General features: G+C 38.5%; 1 protein-coding gene and 1 non-coding gene across 20 annotated transcripts in view; both read left to right on the top strand.

Annotated features, from left to right (window-relative positions):
• FHIT (fragile histidine triad diadenosine triphosphatase) overlaps nt 1–16,402 on the top strand; it is a 1,443,555-nt gene that overhangs the window by 964,298 nt on the left and 462,855 nt on the right. The gene's annotated exons all lie outside the window — the stretch shown is intronic.
• On the top strand, nt 445–547 carry LOC114908232. The gene has a single exon (XR_003796921.1). It is a non-coding gene; the product is annotated as a U6 spliceosomal RNA (small nuclear RNA).

Below are 16,402 nucleotides of genomic sequence, written 5' to 3'. Positions count from 1 at the left end.
GTGGCTCGGGGACCCTAGAGCACAGACTCAGTTGTTGTGGCACACGGGCTTAGTTGTTCCGAGGCATGTGGGATCTTCCCAGACCAGGGCTCGAACCTGTGTCCCCTGCACTGGCAGGCGGATTCTTAACCACTGCGCCACCAGGGAAGCCCAATATTATGTTTTACAAACAGAGGATCCAGCCACCCTGGGTCCCTTCAGCAAGGTAGACTCACAGAAATGTTGAAGTGACCATTTTTCCTTTAACATGACTGAATTCCTAAGCAGGGCTTTGTCCTCTACCAGTCCTGTTCATGGAAATACAAAGAAGAAGGTTTTAGTTGGTCTTAGCCCAGAATATGCTGTTTATAGGTCGTCTGTCCCCTCCCCCATCCTACCATTGTTTCAAGTTACAGCTCAGTTTTGTCGATCCCCAAATCACTGTCTTAAAAGAGGACAAATGTTGTGCTCACTTCAGCAGCACATATGCTAAAATTGAAATGATACGGAGAAGAGTAGCATGGCCCCTGCACAAGGATGACAAATTCGTGAGTCATTCCATATTTTTTGAATTGGGAGATTGGGATTGACATATATATATATATACTACTATGTATAAAACAGAAAACTAATAAGAAGCTACTGTATAACACAGGGAACTCTACTCGGTGCCCTTTGGTGACCGAATTGGGACAGAAATCCAGAAAAGAGGGGATATATTTATACATATGGCTGATTCACTTTGCTATACAGCAGAAACTGATACAGTAGTGTAAAGCAACTATACTCCAATAAAAAACTTAAATTAAAAGCTACTACTGAATTCTGATGTTCAGAAAAAAAGGACACATTTTCCTTTAAATGCTTATTAATTATTTCTATAGTATTTAACAGAGCAGCCTTTTGGGAGGTAAGCCTGTCTACTACTTCTGCTTATCTCCCTTGGGATATTAAGCTCCAACTGAGTGCCGTGTGACATACGAGCACCAGGCTGCATGCTTTCTTGTGTCTGCCCTTTCTTTCCTCTCTGCCTGGGAGGGCCTCTCCAGCTCCCTCCCCGCACCCCCAGTCCTCAGGACATTTCTATCTGGACCATACCTCCTGGTCTTTTAGCCTTCTTTTTGAACTTTCTCCCACTCCTTAGGCAAAGACAGACATTCCGTCTGATTTCTGCCAGTATCCTTTGCATCAGTTATCAGCTCCCTCGTTTTCCGTTCCATTGGCAGTTGCTCCTTTAGATTGTAGATCACTTCAGAGGAGGCACGTACCTGTCTCTCTTGTTTTCCTAGGATCTGGTGTAAGTCCTCAGGAAGTGTTTGCGTGAAAGAGTGAACTAAGGTGGGACATTGTAAGAATATCCAGTTTACTCTGTCAGTATGTAGTTAACCACATCCCTGGATAAAGCATCTTACCAGCTGCCCAGGGGATAAAAGACGAGTAGGGACCTAGGGCTACCATAGCGGAACAGAGTGTGGTCTGTGAACTATTAAAAAATCAGTATGTGATCATTCTTGGAAGGGGGACAGAAGCAAAGTGCAGTGAAAGATCCAGTAATGGAGAAATTATACCTAGTTGTGGAAGAGGACAATTTAACAAGCGGTACTCCGGTATTGATTTGAAATCTGAAAATCCTGGTGACAGATATAAAGAGAAGGCCCAGCCTGCCCTCATGGAGAATATGGTTAGGGAAGCCATACAATTTGCCTTCCAAAAGAGGAAGTTTGCGAGAACATGGATAAACTGGAACTTCATGGTTACCCTGCTTATAATCTAGTAGGAACATAAATACAAGGAGAGACTTCATGAAGGGAACCTTTAGAAGATCCTTGAAAAATCAGTGAAGACACCTACAAGAGCAGATTATAGGTCTTGAAGGAAAAGGAAGCACACTCTTTATTAAAAAACAAATTTTCTTCAATGCTTAGGTTAATTAACCTCTGCATTTACAGAAAAATGGGTCTACTCCTTGTTGTTTGTCATAGTTCTGTGTAAGGATCAGCTCAGGACAGTTTTACCTTGACCAGTGTGTATATACTGACAGTACATAGTATATGTAGTGGAACTTCAGAATAGGAAGCTTGGATTCTCCTTTCAACTTGATTTTGGGCAAGTTAAACAACCTATATAGACCTCGCGTTTCTATAAGATGGGGATAAAATGAGAAAAAAAAATAGCTACTTCACATGGATTTTTTTTTTTTTTGCAGGAATAAATATGTTAAATTTCTTAGCATGGTGCTTAATAGGAACTCTGTAAAGATGAGCTGTTATTGTTAATTTTTTATTTTGTATAGTTAAAACTTTACACAGGACACAAAGACATACTTCTACAAGTTGATTTAAAAGCTACCAAGCTTAGGGCTTCCCTGGTGGCACAGTGGTTGAGAGTCCGCCTGCCGATGTAGGGGACACGGGTTCGTGCCCCGCTTTGGGAGGATCCCACATGCTGCGGATAGGCTGGGCCCGTGAGCCATGGCCGCTGAGCCTGCGCATCCGGAGCCTGTGCTCTGCAATGGGAGAGGCCACAACAGTGAGAGGCCCGCGTACCGCAAAAAAAAAAAAAAAAAGCTACCAAGCTTAACGTGTTGTTTTGACAGCCATGCAAGCATCAGGAAAAAAGGTGACAAAACACAGGTACAGAACTGTGACCTCACTGGACTTTGAGAGGGAGGAGACTCAGGGCCATGCCTGGTCAGCTGGGGGCGCTCTGAATTCCACTGAGGGCTGCTGAAGAGGAGAGAAACCAGAGGTCTCTCCTAGGTAGTGAGATCCAAAGTTTCAGTCATTTCTCAGAGAATTCCCAGTGGTGCTAAGAAAGCAATTTAAACCTGTGTCTGGGGTGGAGACTTAGCAGGGGGCTTTGGAAGAAGCCTCTGGCAGCCTGTAATTATGAAAATAAAAGTCTAATAGTATGAAAGACAGTGATTAGATTAGCAACACTTCAATTCATTGAATAGTGAAAAGAGGGCTGAGCTTGTAGACTCTCAACAAGCTTGTTGCTTAGGAGTCGTGAAGGGAAGTCAACTGTGTGTGTGCAGCTTTTATATTAGTAAATAAAAACTCTCCTGTTAGTACCTCAGGAAAGAAGTGTTTTTATTTTGGAACAAAGCACAGATTGGTTATGCACTGCATAGATGCCATATAATACAGGGTTAAGAGAACAGACTCTGGTGCGTGACACACTTGAATTTGAGTCCTACTTCTGCTGTTTCCTAGCTGTCTGACTCTCTTAGCTTGGGCTGCTATAATAAAATACTATGGACTGGGTGGCTTAAGTGACAGAGATTTATTTCTCACAATTCTGGAGGCTGGGCATCCTAAGATCAGGGTACCAGCATGGTCGCCTTCTGGTGAGGCCTCTCTTCCTGGTTTGCAGACAGCTACCTTCCTGCTGTGTCCTCACATGGCAGAGAGTGAGCGCTCCTGTCTTCTCTTCTTGTGATGAGAAGATGAATCCCACCATGAGGGCACCAGCTCCATGACCTAATCTAACTCTGATTACCTCCTCATGGCCCCACTTCCAAATACCATCCTACTGGGGATTAAGGCCTCAACATATGGATTTGGGGGGGGGGGTGCAGACATTCCATCCATAGCAGTGACCTTGAGCAAACATTTAAGCTCTTCATACCTAGTCCTCCCCTACAAAACAAATAATATGAGTACCTCCTCAAATCGGGTGTTTTAATAAAGAGCTTGCACAGGGCCTGCCATAGAGCTCGTGCTTAGTAAACATCAACTCTCCCCATGGAACTCTGCTGTGTAATGCCCGCCTAAGGGGAGCTTGAGCCCCGGGAAGAGCGTCTCCCTTCATTTGTAATGAACTGTTTCCTCGAGTGTGGGAAGAGATCCTTTTAGATGAAAAAATATATATGAGCATGAATGTGTATGTGTTTTAATAGCCAAAGGTTAATTGCAATATGATTTGGAAATATGTATAGTCCCCAGAAAACCCATTATTTTACAAATTTTGTTGATTAGTATTGAGGCTTGAGTAAAAAATATTGTGTGGAAAAAAAACTGAGTAAATAATTGGTACACGTGGTACCGAGAAATGGCACAAACTGTACAGGAGGGAAGGTGAATGATTGCAATTTGGGGAACATGCAAGGGACTGTGGAGGAATAAATTTTCTTCTCTAGGGCTTGTGTTTTGCCCACCCTAGTAAGAGGGACCAGGGCTGTTTTCACAGAAAGAAGATATTGTTTCTCATGTTAGATGAAACTTCAGCCAGCTGAGTCACATGTAAGCTCAGTTTCGCTCCCTTGATTATCCTCTGAGTATAACTGCTAAACTGGCAGGTTCATTTTTTTCATGCCAGATTTTGTTTTTTGAGCACTTACTGCCTACTGGATTCTGCTCTGGTTGCTGGGAAGATAGTAATAGGCAAGATAGACAAGGCCTCTCTCCTGATGGAGTGTAAATTTCTGTGTGTGTGTGGGACTGTGTGCATGTGTTTGTGTAGAGATAATCAATAAGAAAACTCATAGAAAAGAGAGTAATTTCACATACCAAGTGCAATGAAAAACCTTAACTAGGGCAATGTGATTGGGAATGGGAAAATGGATGCTCTACTCTAGATAGGAGAATCTTTGAAGAGGTGACTTTGAGTTAATATCTGAAGGAAGAGAAGGGACCAGCCATTAAGAAAAAAAACAACAAAAAATCTATGGGAAGGGTATTCCAGGCTGAGCGAGCATCAAATATCAAGAGTTTGGAATGACAGGGATTGGCCATGTTTTAGTAATAAGAATGGTACGAGAAGAAGTCGCAGAACTAAGTACGTGGCCAGATCATGAAGGAGCCTTGTGGGCAGTGCGCAGAAGTTTGCATTTTATTCTAAGTAGGCATCGAAGCCCGTGGAGAATTTTAAGCTGAGGAGTGATATGATCTTACCTGATCCTCTCATAGATGACTGTGGCTGTTGGAAGGAGAGTGGACTGTAGGGGAGCCAGGTGGGAACATGTATGCCTGTTAGGTGACCCAGGCGGGTGGTAATGGGGGGCATTGTTCTGGTTTTCCTTTTATACTGAACTTGCTGTTCTCCCGGTGCACTTGTTTTTCTCCCACCCAGAATCTTGGACTATCTACTCTGAAGTGTTCTGTTTGCCCAAAACAAAGCAAAAAAGGTTCAGAAAACAGAACAATCTGTTGATCATAACACGTACTAAGTTAGTGGATGAGAAAGGAAGCTAGATGGAGCGGTTGCTCAAGGATACTTTTACAAGATATTTTGTTTTCCATTTAGCATTTGGGACCAGTTGAATTCACAGTTACATGATTCTCAGGAGCTGTGAGGGTACATTAAGAATAATAAGGACATTGGCTAAATTCTTTAGGCAGTATGGAGCCATAATATACCACATGTCTTACTGTTAATTGATGTTGCTAGCCCACTCTTTTAATAGCAGCCAGGAGCCCTAATGACACATGCTGTGAATATATATTAAAACAGTCCACACAAGTTGCTCCAGTGGTGTTGGTTAATTGGGTGTTGTTTGGGATCCAGAAAGGATGGCATCTATGGTGGTTTTCCTTTTCTCATACTGCTGTGAAGAAGTGCTAGCTCTAAATGCTCAATCCGTGCTTCCTCCGTCTGTGCTCTGGCCTGGAAAATAAATTTTTGGTGCCCCAGTCCCTGGATTTGAGCAAGTACTATTGCCTTGTCCTCCTTTTGGCCAAACCATCAACATAGCATTTGCTACTGAAGTTGATGTGGTGGGAAATGGTTTTTTTATTATAAAAAAAAATCTAATGGATCAAAAAACTGTATTTTTTCTTTTCGCCCTGAAAGTTAAAAAAAATTGCATACCATAATAAACAATTATGTCTTGTTTGAATTTGTCTTAAAATTTATTTTATATGTCATTTTAAATGAAAGTGGAAGTATACTATGAATGCTATATTGTCAATTAATTTTTTTAATGATATCTCTTGGACATTATTCATATAATTTGAGGGTGGCATATACAAATGTTTACAAGGTGAGAGCCAGGCAGTGTAAATTAGTGAAGAGTAGTGGGTGGGAAACATGTTCAGGCCAAAGTATATTTTTGCCCAGTTTTGTCAGACCTTCTAGTTTTTTGAAAGAAGCTTGACATTTGCATTTTATGTGAAATCCCCCAATTTTTAACTTATGTTTTAAAATTATGCGGTCCCAATTAGGGCGAGAAGCATCCATGTTGTCTCTGATACAGATTTACCTTATTTTTAATCTAATCACCTATTGCTAGACATTTAGGTCTAAAGTTCATGTTTATACCACCTATCCTGACTTGTAATTCTTTGCCACTTTTTTGTTGAAGTAAGCTTTTGTAGCCAAGGGACCTGATGTCCATGAGTCACACCAAAGGATTTTCCCTAGGTGCAGGTACGGGGAAACGAAAGTATGAGTAGATAATAAATTCAGTAACAGTAAGTTCACTGAAATGTTTAGAACTTAGATAAGGCAGATTGAGGTTTGATAGGATCAGGAGATTATGCAATTTTTAGAGCCCTTCTTAGCATAAAGCATACAAAATTAAAACCATACAATTAGATACAGGGTCTTGGAGGGGACCTTAAAGCAAGGGACCCTGAAATCTCTGTTTCATTAGCCTCTGGGTGAGGACAAGCTCAGCTCAATATTCTGTATTAACCTAAATGGGAAAAGAATTTGAAAAAGAATGGATATTTCTATGGGTATAAATGAATCACATTGCTGTATACCTGTAACTAGCACGTCACTGTTAATCAACTATATACTCCAATATAAAATAAAAGTAAAAAAAAAAAAGAAAAGAAATGGAGTGATTGGGGAAAAAATAACCTCCAAGGAGAAAGCATAGCTGGTTTTTGGAGATTCACTGAGGGACATGGGGGTATCACTTACACTGACATTTCAACAGAGAAAATGAAAATATTCTGTCATGTGATCTGGGAGCCCTCTATCTGGTTATATATTTTAAGAAGTATTTCCCCTAAAATTCTGACTACTTTCAAGGTTCCTTACTCTATACAGAGTTTACTGTTTTAATCAGGAAGATGTCTGGAGAAATAACAGTTCATTTCAGGACTACAAACTGCCTTCTGTTTAACATAAATACATTAACCTTCGATAGAATTTTCTTTCAATTACTGGGGACTCCAAACTCTGGTTATTTACGATATCTGCTACACAAACAGATGAAATAGATATTGAACAAAAAATAGGACCATTAAGGAAGAAAAGATTTCAACGTATTAGCTTTCTTATAGTCAGAAGGCTGAGAAACATTAGTATTTGATGATTAAATGTCTGCCAAAAGGATCGTGAATGGGCAAAAACCCATCATTGCCAGAAAAATCTTCAGCAGCCGTGAAAACCTAAAAAGAGAAAACCAGATGTAATGGGAAAATTAAATAGCTGGTGCGGGGGTGGGGCCGGGGGGGGCACAGATAAGTGGGTAGATAGACCATAGGTAAAGAAACAAGTCGTTTCATTCGGCGTTGGTTAAAATTATAGTAAAATCAGAGATTGCTAGCTACCGTGGTGCTTCAGGAGAGTCTTTGAGGAAGCTGTTGGAATGAGTTATTTGGAGAAAATAAAGCAATAAAGCCTTGATGGTGTTAGCTCTTACCTTTGTTTATAAGCAAGAAAGGGCAAGAAAGGAGATTAGTTTACGTATACACATTCTCATTAGCATAACGTTAAGATTCAAATCCCAGTTCTTTTTTTTTTTTTTTACATCTTTATTGGAGTATAATTGCTTTACAATGGTGTGTGAGTTTCTGCTTTATAACAAAGTGAATCAGTTATACATATACATATGTTCCCTCTCCTCCCTCTTGCATCTCCCTCCCTATCCCACCCATCCAGGTGGTCACAAAGCACCGAGCTGATCTCTCCCTGTGCTATGCGGCTGCTTCCCACTAGCTATCTATTCTACGTTTGATAGTGTATATATGTACATGCCACTGTCTCACTTCGTCCCAGCTTAACCTTCCCCCTCCCCATATCCTCAAGTCCATTCTCTAGTAGGTCTGTGTCTTTATTCCCGTCTTACCCCTAGGTTCTTCATGACATTTTTTTTTTCTTAGATTCCATATATATGTGTTAGCATACGGTATTTGTCTTTCTCTTTCTGACTTACTTCGCTCTGTATGACAGACTCTAGGTCCACCCACCTCACTACAAATCTTGTTCTTACTTAACTGTGGGACCTGGGGCAAGGTCCATGTACTAGGGCTGATAATAACAGTATCTAAGGTTGTAGGGAAGATTTAGTAAGTAAAAATTGTGAAGCTCTTAGAACAGTGCTATATGTGAGAGTTTTGTTTTTGTGGTAACGATTATTGCCATTACTATTGAACACATACTTTGTATCTTGTCATTGAAAAATTGTTTCTTCTGTTAAGAAATTTTCTGTTCTTAAATAGATCAAAATAAATCAAAAGGTTTGTCTTAATTGTGATTTTCAAGCATCTTTGTCTCAAAAGTTTGAGGTTATGTGTTTGTTATTAAAGGTGACATTTGTTAAAATGCTTTTAAAGGAGAAAATTGTTCACTTAAAGCTGTAAACTCTGCTTGTCATGGGAAGTTGAATTTTCCTCTGAACTCTGCTGTAATGAACACATTACTAATGACCCAGCCTAACCAATCCTGTTATAATTTACTTAACAGTATATAAGACTATAACATTTTTTTCCAAGTTAGCAATATTACATGAAAACATTCTTTCTCATGTAAAGTGTATTTAAATAAAATTTAAAATAACTATTTCTAAAAGATTTAATATTACTTATAATACACTATCTCGTTCTTTCTTAAACCATAAAATAATTTCCTATGCAGTGGTTCTTAAACATTTTGGTCTCAGGACCCTTTAAACTTTTAAAAATTATCAAAGACCCAAAGAGCTTTTGTTTATATGGTTGTATCTATTGATACTTACTGTAATAGAAATTAAAACCAAGAAATGTTTAAGCTATTAATTCATTTAAAATAACAATAATAAATCCATTATACATTAATATAACTTTAAAAAGCCTCTATTTTTGAAAAAAAATATGAGAATGGCATTGTTTTATAGTTTTGCAAATCTCTTTAATGTTTGATTTAATATGTTAATTAACTACAGTTGTAAAATCTGCCACAAAGAAAGATTACATGATCCCATGAAAGGTATAAAAGGATACCTAACATATTTCAATGGACTGAAGAGTAATTTTCTTAGGAAGTGACACATAAATCAAGATCTGAACAGGAGCTGGAGGGAGCCAGGCAAAGAGAACAGAGCATAGGAAGACCTTAAACATGGGAGGATTTTGATGTATTTGGATGATGGAAGACAGGCCACTGTTGGATACGTTGAATGAGAGGACTAGAGGCTCAAGGTGAGGCTGGAGAGAGAAGCTGGGGCCAGGGTCATGCAAGGGTCTTTGGGGTCCCTGTGGACTAATGTAGGTTTAACCCTACGAGGAAGAGGAGCCATCCATGGGATTTAGGAAGGGAATAGTGAGGATGACATGACCCAATTCGCACTTTTAAAAAATATCACTCTAGCTGTTTAGGGAGAATAGGTTTTAGTGTTGGGAAGAATGGCTATAGGAAAACAGTTACAAAAACTATTGTAGCAGAATATGCAAGAGACGATACATATTTAGGAAGTTGTATAGGGTGGAACTGGTGATTGATTGGATAGGGGCAGTGAACTGAAGGAAGGTGATTTATTTTTCTTCAACTCATCCATTTTCATCTCACACACATGTTTTTGTTCTTAACTCTAGCTGGGGAAGAAAACAAAACAAAACAAATTAGACCATGAAGCAGAAATTCTGTGTTTGAGTTAGGAGTTTGGATTTGTTATAACCACCTGGGTAGCAACTTAGGAAGCATGTCATCATTTATCCTCTCAGAATTATGGCATTTTATATTCTGTACCATATTACAGGTGTCACAAAACTGTGGTTTAACAGAAATTGTTCTAAATTCTACGGCTTCGATACAGCAACTACTTGAACTCGTATTTGTTTAGCAGGCGAAGCTTTTGCACTCCTCCCTCTTTAGGCTGATTTTATATTCTCAGAGCTGGATATTTGGATAAAGTGGAATCTGTCCATCACAACAGTAGCCATCCTGAGCGTCCAGATGTTGGGGAGCTCCTGCCAGGAAGGGAAGACAGCTGTTTGGAATGGGAAAGGAGTAGAGGATACTGCAGAATACGTCAAGAGTTTTATCAGGGGAGTGAGATGACAGTTGGTAGCAGAAAAGGGTGAGCAGACACTGGAACATGTCTGGAAAAATCAATTTTGCTTTTGGCTTAGGTAATAGCCTAAGACATTCAAAAATGTTTTGTGCTATGGAACCCTGCATGTGTCTGGATTATCTATCCAACCAGCCTTGTTGAAGTACAAGCCGTAGGATTAATAGGTTGCAAACGTGCTCTGATCAGTGTATTTCAGCCTAGTTCTAGATAGACAGGCAGTACATTGAGTAGTTTTATAAACGGTTTGTGAAAGTTTTTGCTTATGACTGTACTACCTTTGGGACATTGCAATGCTGTATCTTACACCCAGTGAGAAAATAGGACCTGACCTAACACTATTAAAAAGAACTTTAGACATGTGGAAAAATGCAATAGGTCTTCAGGGTTTTAGCTTTTCATTGAACTTGCATTTTAGTTTTAACTCTTAGGTGTATTAGGATTTGATATTAATCTCTGAATAATAAGATTAATGAACAAACAGATTTGACTCATACAAAGAATTGCATGTAGCTGTCCTGGAAAGGTTCTTTAGGACTGTGTGCTCAGGTTACCCCCAAACCTTCTTAAAATTGTCCACAGTTTATATATAAATTCTCTTGTTTTTTAAATGAATTAAAAGCCAATATAGCAGGTGATTTCTTGGGCAACGGGCCAATATTTCTTCCCTTGCTGGTCAAAGCTTTCAGCTGGCATTCTGAAATACAGTCTTGGCTCTGATGTCTCTTCACTTACCGTGGACCACACGTGTGTTCCTTTTATTATGATTCACGTACCAATGTATGTATTTATTTATCATGGTAATTAAGCCTTTAAAAAGTCATTTAGTTTTAGAAAATGGATTCAAAAGTACTCCAAAAATTTTTCTTTTCAATCGTAAAGTCTTTAAGTGTTCTCCTAAAGATTATTGGAATTTTGCATTACCAAGTCCAAGCATTGTGCATACGATGCGTATGCAAATGGAAGAGAAGTATGGTGGAATGGTTTTTAAATATTATTTACTCCTGATTCTAAATGTTGTAAACCAAGGTGATTGCTAGAACTATTCACTTTAATTAAATGGCCTTTTGTAAGCATTTAGTAGATAGGTTCATCAATACTTCATTGGATGGGTAGGTAGATACTTCGTGCTTCTTATGTCCATACTTGACACTGATGTTGTCTTTAGGAGTTTTGAGGGTTCAGGCAGAGTTCTAAAATTCTGATAAGAATTTTATATAATTCACATCTTTAAGGACTCAAGAATAGAATACTATACTTTAAAAAAAAAAATCTTTGCAAAATCAAGTTAGGAAAGGCAGCCTCGTGAAATAAAGAGTGCTGGAGTGAGATTTGAATGTTCCCAAATTGAGTCCAGGTCTGTAATTTAGGAGCTGTTCCCTTTTTGGTAAAATGAAGTGATTAGACTAAAACTGCAGTTTTTTGGTTGGTTGTATAGTTTCTCTCTCTCTCTCTCTCTCTCTCTCTTTGTGATTTGGCAGTAAAATCCTTTTTCAAACAAACGTTAATATGAACCTCTCAAATAAGATAGAGATATAATCTTTGACCTTCTGTCTGTAGTGAGGATAGGGCCTGGAAGCTTCTCTGCTTAGTCTCTTCCTCGTTTCCCTACCCATGAGCACCCTCAGAACTTCTCACTCCAGGAGATGATGCTGCACAACCCCTGTGTTCCACGCACCACAGTTACAAGATCCTTGGATTATGTGAACAATCCAATTTTTCATCTCTAAAAATCTTTGATTGTATTTTAAGTGCTTTCAATCCATAACTTAACGACAGGGAATGAGGATGGACCTGCTTTCTCATGATGGTGTTTTCAAATTGATGTCCTTGTCTCCCTGATGCTCCTGGTGCTTGGAGCAGTTTTCATCTGCTAGTTAGGTGATCGCAGTCAGTTAACAGAATCTTGAAGGGATAGGTTTGCAGTCAGTAGAAATTATTCCTTGAGGATGCCTACAGTGCAAATTCTGGGATATGTCTGCTTCCTCGCGAGGGATGTATTAGAGAAGTGTTGTAGGAAAATGTAGAAAAGGCCAAAAAAGTTTGAGATAACCCTGTCCCCAGAGGGCTAATAATCTTATTGAAAGGATAGTGAGAGACATCTTTTGTTGGGATCTACTGGAAAACTGCGCCTTCCCCGTCCTATGGGCTTCTGATGGAATTGGCAAGCACAGTGTCCTGTTTGCATGGGGTGGGCACTTGACTTGGGCCTGGACAATTTTGCTATCACAGGCATATACCCTTAATGATTGATCTGGGGAGCTGTTGCGTTTTCTAAGCAGGGCCAATCAGAACCTTCCATGAGATTTGATAAATGAAGAAAGAAGGCTTGTAGAAATCTGTGGATTTGGGGTTTCAGAGTCCACTTGCAGAATAGGAGTGTGAGGTCAAAAACCCAAGATAATCAGAGACAAACAGAATTTGGAGATAGAAAGGAGAGCTGGGGGAGAGCCAATTAGAAAGGGTATTTCCCTTGATCCAGATTTGCCTGGTGTTCTGTTTCTCTTTAGAATGCCTAGTTATATAAGGCAATGAAGTCTCTTTCTAGCTGAAGAGAGTTTGATTCTCATTCTTGCCATCTGCAACCAAGGAGTCTTGAATAATAAACACAAGAAACCTCTGAAGAACGTTAAGCCGGTACATCATAAAGTGCAACGTACTTTCAGAGAGAGGAAGATTCTTCTCTTTTATTTTGCTTTCAGCTTGGTGGAAGCATTGCCCGACAGCCACTATTCCCTTGTCTCTTGGAAAACCATTAGCGCTCAGGGTTGCTCCACCACTTTCTTTTTCCTTAAGTCTATTCTAACTTTGCACATCTTCCATTTCAGCCTGGCTTTTCTCGTATGCTCCTTTTTAGCTCCCTGCTCAGTATTATTTCCTTTCATATATGTTGCAGACCATGTTTATTTTTCCAAACTAAATAATTACAGTTACTTTGCACATAGATTATTTTTTCTCCTCTTCTTACTAGTTCTTTAGATTTTTCTTTTACTTTTTAAAAGATTTTCTCCTCTTCTTACTAGTTCTTTAGATTTTTCTTTTACTTTTTAAAAGACATTTTGGCTTCAGAAATATTTCTGCTTATACATCTATTATGGTAAAGAGAAGGTTTTTTGGAGAAAATATCCTAAACTGTCCTAGAAGTAGATATCAGTCTTGTCTCAAGAGGTGTCTTCTATCTGAATCTCTATTATCCTTGAGGTCTTGAGAATCTGTCTTCTAATAATTAGAGGTCTGCTATAATATACACAGGCTAAACCTTTTATATCTAAAACAAGGTCCAAACATTGTTTTCACATTAGTTTCCCATTGGCCCATCCTACCAATGGATATTACATGGCTTCTGGGCTGTGTGCCCTGATGTTGGGAGTGCTCCACGTTCCCCTTTTTTGAAGATAAGAGTGTGGCTGGAGACAGCGCTTGTTTTAAATTCAACTCATACCTTAAATTGGTTTCCACTAGTAGCTCTGAAATCCACATTGATGAATTCAAGCTAGAAAGACAGCATACATTTGAGAAGAGTTTTCTGCCTGTTGACCGAAAGGAGCCAGCAGCTTAGGACAGATTGGTGGTAAGAAGGTGAGGTCTGATGCTGGGCAAGGACAGACTTTGACCCTCAACCTGGGAGAATTGAGCCAGAGAGCTATTTCCTCAAGTCAGAAATGTAATGAACGCATGAGAGTGTGTGATCTAAATAAGTGTATGCATGTGTCTATATACATAAAAAATATACTTTTATGTTTGTGCACACATGTTGGCCTTATCACGTGAAAAATAAACAACAGCTCAAGGATGGATGTCATGACAATAACGTGAGAGACGAAAGTCTGTGGAGGAAGCTAAGACAACTTGTAGAATAGCCTTTAGGAACGTAGGTTTCTCTATTCAGAACGCCTTTTCAACTATACCGAAAACAAACAAACAAAACAAAACAAAAACCCCTCAGTTCTTAATGATAACGTTATAATTACTTTGACTTATCCACAGTACATGCACAAGTCTCAGAATAACAATGCCAGCTTTACCATGAATAATGTAATTACTATGAACAGTTTAAGACATTCTCTCCAAACTACCTTGTTATTAAATAGTCACTTGGAATAGCCCCTCTGTGAATGCTTACGGCACCAACTAGATAAGAAATGAGGTTAATTTGTCTTATTTCACTTCTGATTTATAGAGATTGCTTTTTTATATTTAGTTTTATTTTGTAATTATGTAGAAAATTTACTACATCATTCCAAAAATTGAATCTCTAAAACAAGGTATAGTCAAAGAAGTCTAATTTCTTTCTCTTCCCTATATCCTGTCTCTTCCTCCCACAGATTTTTATTAGTTTCTTATTCTACTTTTAAGACACAAGCAAATACATAGATATAGATAGGCTTGTACATATGTGTGTGTATGTGTACATATACACATATGTATGTACACACACACACACATACACACACATGTGGGCCACATCGTTTCTTTGGTAAGTTTAGGATACACTGTATGATTTTTTCTGACGTTTTTTCCTTAGCAAAATACCCTGGAGAGCCCTCCATTGCACTTTCTAGAGATACTTCTTTTTTACAATTTCATAGTACTCCATTGTGTGGTTTTATCATACTTTATTCAACCCATCCCCTATTTATAGATATTTTGATTGTTTCCTGTCTTTGTTATTATAAGTAATGCTGCAGTGAATAGCTTTGTGCATATATCTTTCGTTTTTCTTTGCCATTGTGTCTTTTGGATAGATTCCCAGAAGTGGAATTTCTGTCAGAGGATAAATGCCTATGGAATTTTGCTCGGTATTGACAAATTTCCTTCCATAGGGTTTGTAAGTGCCACATTGCATTCACACCAGAACTATATGAGAGTTTCTGTCTCCACAAGTTGGGCCAACATACTATGTTGTCAAACTGAAAGATTTGCATATCTGATAGGTAAGAAATGTCATCTCAGTATACTTTTAATTTGCATTTCTCTTCTTAAAAGCAAAGTAGAATTTTTTTCATATGGTTAAGATCCATTTGCATATATTTACCTGTGACTGATCATTTCATATTTCTAACTCGTTTTCACTCTGATTGTTGACCTCTTTTTCCAATTTTTGAAGCCTTGTATATATTTGGAACTTTTGTCTCTGGTGTAAGTTACAAATATCTTTTTCCAGTCTTCTTTTGAACCTTTTCCATACAGTGTTTAATATAATCACAGGTTTCTGTCTTTTCCCTCATTGCCTCTGCACTTTAAATCATAGTTAGGGTTCCTATAGTTTAACTAATTCATGGTTAGGAATCCTAGGATTCTTCATTTGTAGGTTATTGAGAAATTTACCAATGTTTTATTCTAGTGCTTAGTTTCACCTTTAATAGTTAAATATTTGATCCAGTTGGAATCTCTCCTGGTTTATAGTCTAACGAATGGATCTGGTTTTATCTTTCTTCATGTGACTATGTAATTATCCCAACAGTGCCATTAAAAACTCCATCTTCCCTTCAATAATTTGAGGATGCAGTATTTATTATATACTAAATATTCAGTTGGATTTATCATCAATAGTAGGAAACATGTCCTACTACTGGCTTAGTGGAAGCCTTAGGCTCTGTCGGGGGCTGGTGGTGGGGTAGTGGATTGCCTGGACTAAATCTGAGGTAGTTATATAAGAGAGACGGAGTGAGGGAAAGATGGGGATGGATGTTGAGTAACCAGCAATGCATTAGTTTTCCTTTCTGGACCATAAGCTTCTCAAGGTCACAGGGTTCTAATGTGTCCTTATGTCCCTTGCCATTAGTACAGTGCCTAGACACATTACACGTGTGTAAATGCTTACAAAAGAGTACTCACCTGGCATAGTACTACTTACTGTGATTTTATAATAAATCAATTTTTTTTTTTTACAAACTATAGTGTGGCTAAAATAAGATATTTTAAAATATATTAGTCACTAGGTTCATAAGGCCTGAATAAGTTGGATAAATGTTTTAGCATTTGTTTTTGAGTCCTCTTTTGAATTTTGAATGTTCTCTATAGAGTACTTTTATTCTGAGAATTCAATAAATTTTATAAACATTCTTTGTCTCTGAGTTGAAGTAGATGAAAAGCAGTAGATTGCAAATTTCCTTAAAGGCAGAATCAGTGTGTTTTTTGTCACCCTGCTCTGTACCTGAAATAATGCAGATGTTCTCTTAATACTTATCGAATGAATGA

Source organism: Monodon monoceros, unplaced genomic scaffold (assembly GCF_005190385.1).
Source record: "Monodon monoceros isolate NGI ecotype Baffin Bay Population unplaced genomic scaffold, NGI_Narwhal_1 Super_Scaffold_3, whole genome shotgun sequence".
Taxonomy (NCBI): Eukaryota; Metazoa; Chordata; class Mammalia; order Artiodactyla; family Monodontidae; genus Monodon; species Monodon monoceros.
The sequence above is the reverse complement of the archived record's forward strand: the minus strand, read 5'-3'. Positions and strand labels throughout refer to the sequence as shown.